Genomic DNA, 6,104 nt, shown 5'->3' with positions numbered 1-6,104 from the left:
TCTGCACACAGATGCATTATAGCAGTGAAAACTCTTTAGCCGAGGACTGCCTCACAGCCACATGTGTATGCATCCACCAGCAATGAAGGGATCTGCTCCACCTCTATGACAAAATGATCACTTTATTTCTTTTACTAACCCCCTGAAAATGTGCCTAGTTGAGACAGAACTTTTTGGGCAAAATATAAATTTGCGATTATCCTTCCTGAATGCCCCTCCTCATCCATTGTCCATAATTTAGCCGTTTCCTATTTTTACTAATTTATATCCTTTCTTTATATGTTTTCCTCATTTTAATCCAATGTTACTGACCCCCCCTTCTAGCCCTATTTCTGCATGGTCAAAAATGGCTGACCAAAAATAATTATTTCACTTTTCTTTAGTCAAACTGACTCAACTTGTATTTTAACACCTGCCTGTATATCTAATAAGGGAACGTGAAATTCCCTTTCAATGGTCCAGTACACAAAATAGAAAATGACTGGATCCTCACCTTATGGATTCTGAACATCATGAGGGTCTTTCCAGTCTTCCCATGATTGTCCATCATGAGAGGTCATGTCTAACCTGGCCCTCTAGATGGCAATAATCAAAATGGTTTATCATATTTCTTATGACATAGGTGTTACTAAGATTTTGGTATTGATACTAAGATAAGGTGATGAAATGCTGACAATATTAATAACCCCAGAAAAGAGCAAAAGAGAATGAATAAAAAAGGGACCAAATAAGGCAATTAACAATACATTGTAAACAATAATCAAGAGGTAATCAAAGAAAGGAAAGAACATAAGATGTCCACCGCTCTGTAGGTGAAAGTGTTGGCATCCGATTGTAGCATCCCGCCCGAGTTAAGGTGTCATTGTAAGAAGGGCTCTATCAAATCCAAGAAGCAAGGGTCCTTTATGGGTGAATCCCCCAGAAACCCTAGGCCGCAAGGGTATGCTTGGGTTTGAAATGTCAATGACCAAATATAAAAATGCTCCCCAAGACCCACTCTTTAGATTCGCATATTAGCCAAGCAGCAAATTCCTCTAAAGTGTTATGTACATGTCTAAAAGAACAAAAAACCTCTATTCTGAAATCTAGTTCCAACTGGATCAGTGACTCATGGTGTATTCAAATGCAGCTACATTCTAATACCAAAATAAAGAACATTGGCAATGATATTTCAAAGTCCATAAAAGCCCAAGACCCCTTTTTCTTGAGATGCGGGGTGTTGGCGAGCATGGGGAGCTTCCAGGAGAAGTGATAGGTGAGTGATGACCTGCAGTGTGATCTAATTTTGTAAGAGTATGTTCTCATACCCCCCAGCATAACATGCATGGAGACATGAAGGCCAGCTCCATGGATTCTGGTAAATATATGCAATATGTAGAAGACAGACATAGGAGGAAAAAAAAATATATATATATATATGTATATATTTATTTATAAAGGGGATGAATGAGTTACAGGATTTTATGGGATAAAGGTACGCCTAGGTAATCCTATTTCAAGGGAGACAGAAGACGGCATGTCAAATACCAGTCAGAATATTAAGAGAGAGGATACCCACGGTCATGACTGTGGAAGTTGACATCTTAATATAATAGGAGGCATAGGAAGAATACCTCTTACTATAAATATTATAGGGAAAAGATAAATTGATCACAGAGGTTTTAATGTGTACTATGTTTTTAATTATGATTGTTATTTGTTGAAAAAAGCTTTGAAACGTGATAAACTGAAGTATTTTAAGTAGATTGTAGTAAACACTTGGTGCCAGTCATAAGTTATTGTTGTGTCCATGTATATGTTTGTATAAAGCTTGTGTGTGTTTAATTTAATAAAATATAAAAAGATAGCCAAAATAAATAAATACACAGTAATTGTAGTACATATTTAAAACAAGGGATTAACATCAAGCAAGGGGTTAAAAGTAGATACAATGAATATATGAATGAAGATAAGACTCTAAAGATACTAATAAACTAAGATCAATATACACTTACTCGATTGATACAAAGTGCAAACTAAGGGAGTGGAAAATGAACAGAAGGGAGTGGAAATTATGCAAATGGGTCTTTCTATTTGCAAACATTTTTTGTCTAAGTAAGCATGCAGTTCTGTGTTCTGTGCCAAATTAAAGATAAAGCTCCCCCAGGCTTGTTTGTAAGTTACATTTGAAGAAATAACAGTGATTATACCTTTCCTTGAATACAAGACAGTGGGCCTCATTCCGGGTTTGGAGCTAACCATGGAGTAATTAGCTCCATGGTTGCCTCTGAAACCGTCCCAAATCCGGCATGGTGAATGGAGTAATTACTGGTCCATTCCAGGGTTGGAGGGACCGGTAATTCCCCATTCACCAGGGCCATTCCCCATTCCCATTTCTACCCCATAGGGCTCAATGGGAATGGGGAAGGAGGTAATTATGGTACCGTAATTACCTCCGAAGTACCTTTGCTGGTCCCGTACTTAACTCCTGCTAAAAGCAGGCGGTAAGGAAGGACCCGCAAAGGGACCTCGGAATACGGAGGTAAGGGATTACCGGCATCGGCACCCTTACCGGTGCTGGTAATTCCTTACCTCCAACCTCAGAATGACCACCAGTTAGTTTAAACATGACGTGTTCAAAAGTGAAAGAATAATAGAGCTATGCATTATATCTATTTTAGGCCAACGTCCGCACATTTGAGAAAATATGCATATATTGCAGTACGAGATTTATGTTCCAAAAGACACAGCATTCCTTTACCTTTAAGCAGACTAAGCTCTTCAAAGAAAAGATAAGAGCTGGCAAGGCCGAGGGAGTGATGATCCCTCGCAGAAAGCAGAGCAGCTTGCATTCCTTGTGAAAATATAAGAGACGAACAACGGATGAGTTAGTTAGCTCCGTTGTCAGAGTAGTTGCAGCTTAATTGTTTGAACATGAGCCATGAAGTACATGATATTAAGTTTTTTAATGTTTTAAGAGATCACAGCTTAGAGAAATGTCTTTGAATTAAGAAGCTTGAGTAGTTAAAGGCCTTCAAAACATGTAGTTTGTGATGACAATTATATCTATAAGTAGATAGTGGATTTTTAAAGAGGTAGGAAGTGATTGGCACTGATATATATATATATATATATATATATATGTGTGTATATATATATATATATATATATATATATATATATATATATATATATATATATATATATATATATATATATATACACATATTTTATATGGCCACTGAAGTGGCCATGTAGTTATGGTTAAGTTGCTGTTTCCATAGGAAGAGCACTTTTTGGGCGGCTTATAACTCTGCTCCCCCTGGACGAATCCTCACCGAACTTTGCAAAAAAGGTATATGGGCCACTCTGAATTTTTCTGTAAAGATTGGTGAGAATTCGTCCAGGGGGAGCGGAGTTATAGGGGGGTCCCAAAACTTCTTTTTTTCCCATAGACTGAATGGGTGAAAAACTTTGCACATGGCTACAGGTGAAACCGCTGGACGGATTTTGATGAAATCTGCAGCAGGTACAGGGGCTTGGTCCAGAAAGCATGCTTTTGTACATTTTGTCACCATACATGCAGTACGTTTATTTATAATTATGAAAAATTAGGTCTGAAATAATTAGTGATGTCTATGTTCGCTCTGCGGTCACTCTTCCCTGTTCGGTAGACGAACAAGAAACCAATTGGCTAAGGGGCTGCCGTCATGACAGCATACATGCGACGTCTCTGCCCATTGGTTGCTGTGAGACGTGTTCTGCCTCAGATGGTTTGGATGCGCCCGACATCTTAGATCTGCGGAAAGTGGAGCAACAACCAGCGTACACATGTTTTTTTCATTACCCTATTTTGCTGTGTCACAGAAAGGTTCACACAGTAAGAAATGGGTGATCTACGCATTTGTTCCTCGGCCTCATGATGTAATTTCTATGGACACCTTGGGGGTCATTACGACCCAGGCGCTAATTGCGCCAACATTACCACCATGGTGTAAACGTAGTTTACACCATGGTGGATGGCGGATTTACCGCCCCATTCCGAGGTGAGTGGGGCGGTAAATCCCCATTTCCCATTTTCCCTTCCCCATAGGGCATAATGGGAGTGGGGAAGGCGCTAATTACGCCACCGTAAATTACGGTGGCGTAATTAGCATCATGGCAGGTTAGCGCCATGGATTTTAATGGCTGCTAAAAGCAGACGTTAAAATCAGAATCAGGCGTTAAGGGTTAACGATGGCGTTAACCCTTAACGCCTGGGTCGTAATGAGGCCCCTTGTACGTACAGTAAATGTGGGGGGTAATAACGATAGCACTTCAGTCCATATATTGGGCAGGAAATTTGTAACTCTTGAAAGCACACGGGTATAGTTAGGCAACATTGAAATTGACAACATGCCGTGAACGCATTATTTTTCCCAATGGCTATTATTATATTCATTAGTACGCCGCCATGGGTGGCACATGCTACGGTGATTGTGGCCAGAGGCTACAGTCTTAACATATGGGTGATTAATGCACTTGTTTTGGGGGTCGGTCGTCATGATGTAATGTGTATGGAGATCTTGTACGCACAGAACACTTATACCTACTTAATGACGCATGTTCTATGGCCTCCTTGTACGCACAGAAAAGGAGGGGTCCAATAAGGCCAGTATTTGAGGCCGTGCACTGCATGGGGGAGTTGTTACATTTGTAAGGACACGTGTGGTGTTAGGGATTGAAATTGCCTACATGCTGTGAATACATTACTGTTTCCAATGACTATTATATTCATTAGTACGCTGCCATGGTTGGCACATGCTACAGTGGTTGTGGCCAGGGCCTAGAGTCTTGGATGCATGGCCGTCGGCCGAAGGCCTTACTTCCAAGACTCTAGGCCCTGGCCACAACCACTGCCGCATGTGGCACTCATGCATACACCCCTTGTGTTGCATTTTCATTGGCAAGTTGTGGGGAGCGCGTGCAGTGTTGGGTGCATGGCAGAAGGCCATGCACCCAAGAACAAAGAGGTGGTTGTGGGGAGATCCTGCACTCTTGGGTGCAGGCCGAAGGCCATGTACCCAATAATACACTTAAACGTACTTTATGACACATGTTCTGTGGCATCCTTGAACGCACAGAAAATGAGGGGTCCAATAAGGCCAGCATTTCAGCCTGTGCAGTTCACGGGGGAGTTGTTAGATTTGTAAGGACACGTACATTACTGTTTCCAATCGCTATTATTATATTCATTAGTACGCTGCCATGGTTGGCACATGCTACAGTGGTTGTGGCCAGGGTCTAGAGTCTTGGATGCATGGCCGTCAGCCGAAGGGTGAAGGCCTTACCTCCAAGACTGTAGGCCCTGGCCACAACCACCGCCGCCTGTGGCACCCATGCATACACCCCTTGTGTTGCATTTTCATTGGCAAGTTGTGGGGAGTGCGTGCAGTCTTAGGTGCCTTTGGCCATGCACCCAAGAACAAAGAGGTGGTTGTGGGGAGATTCTGCACTCTTGGGTGCAGGGCAGAAGGCCATGCACCCAATAGTACACTTATACCTACTTTATGAAGTATGTCCTGTGGCCTCCTTGTACTCACAGAAAATGAGGGGTCCAATAAGTCCAGTATTTCAGCCTGTGCAGGTCACTAGGGAGTTTGGGGGTGGTGCAGAGGCTAATAACCCAACAGCAGCCATGGAAGCCATAACTCTTAGTTTCCCTTTGGTCACTACAGCAGTAAAGGCAACACACCTCAATCTGCTATAGCTAGAAGGACAATAAAGATGCGCTCAGGGTTGTGGCATTTTGTAGGGGTGCAGGGGTGTGCATCGTGACCGTCTTCATCCCTACAAAGAGGTACACACATTTTACACAGCAACTCCTGAGGTGGCCTATTGTTTGGGATGTGTGAAATTACATTTTTACATTCCACAATACTTTGCCTTGTGTCTACAAGTTAATTTTTATTGTTGCGGAAGCACACAAACCGCGGAAACTAGTCCCCACGCTCACCGTAGGTGCCGTCAGAAAATGACGTCCTCAACACATCCGCCCCCATAATGAAAGTCCCCTGGACAGTAAATGCAAAGAATCAAACATGCCAATGCACACAAGTGTCCTACGGACAGTGTTTGGGCTCTCA

Source organism: Ambystoma mexicanum, chromosome 5p (genome assembly GCF_040938575.1).
Source record: "Ambystoma mexicanum isolate Mex_15411 chromosome 5p, UKY_AmexF1_1, whole genome shotgun sequence".
Lineage (NCBI taxonomy): Eukaryota > Metazoa > Chordata > Amphibia > Caudata > Ambystomatidae > Ambystoma > Ambystoma mexicanum.
Note: the sequence above shows the minus strand (reverse complement) of the source record.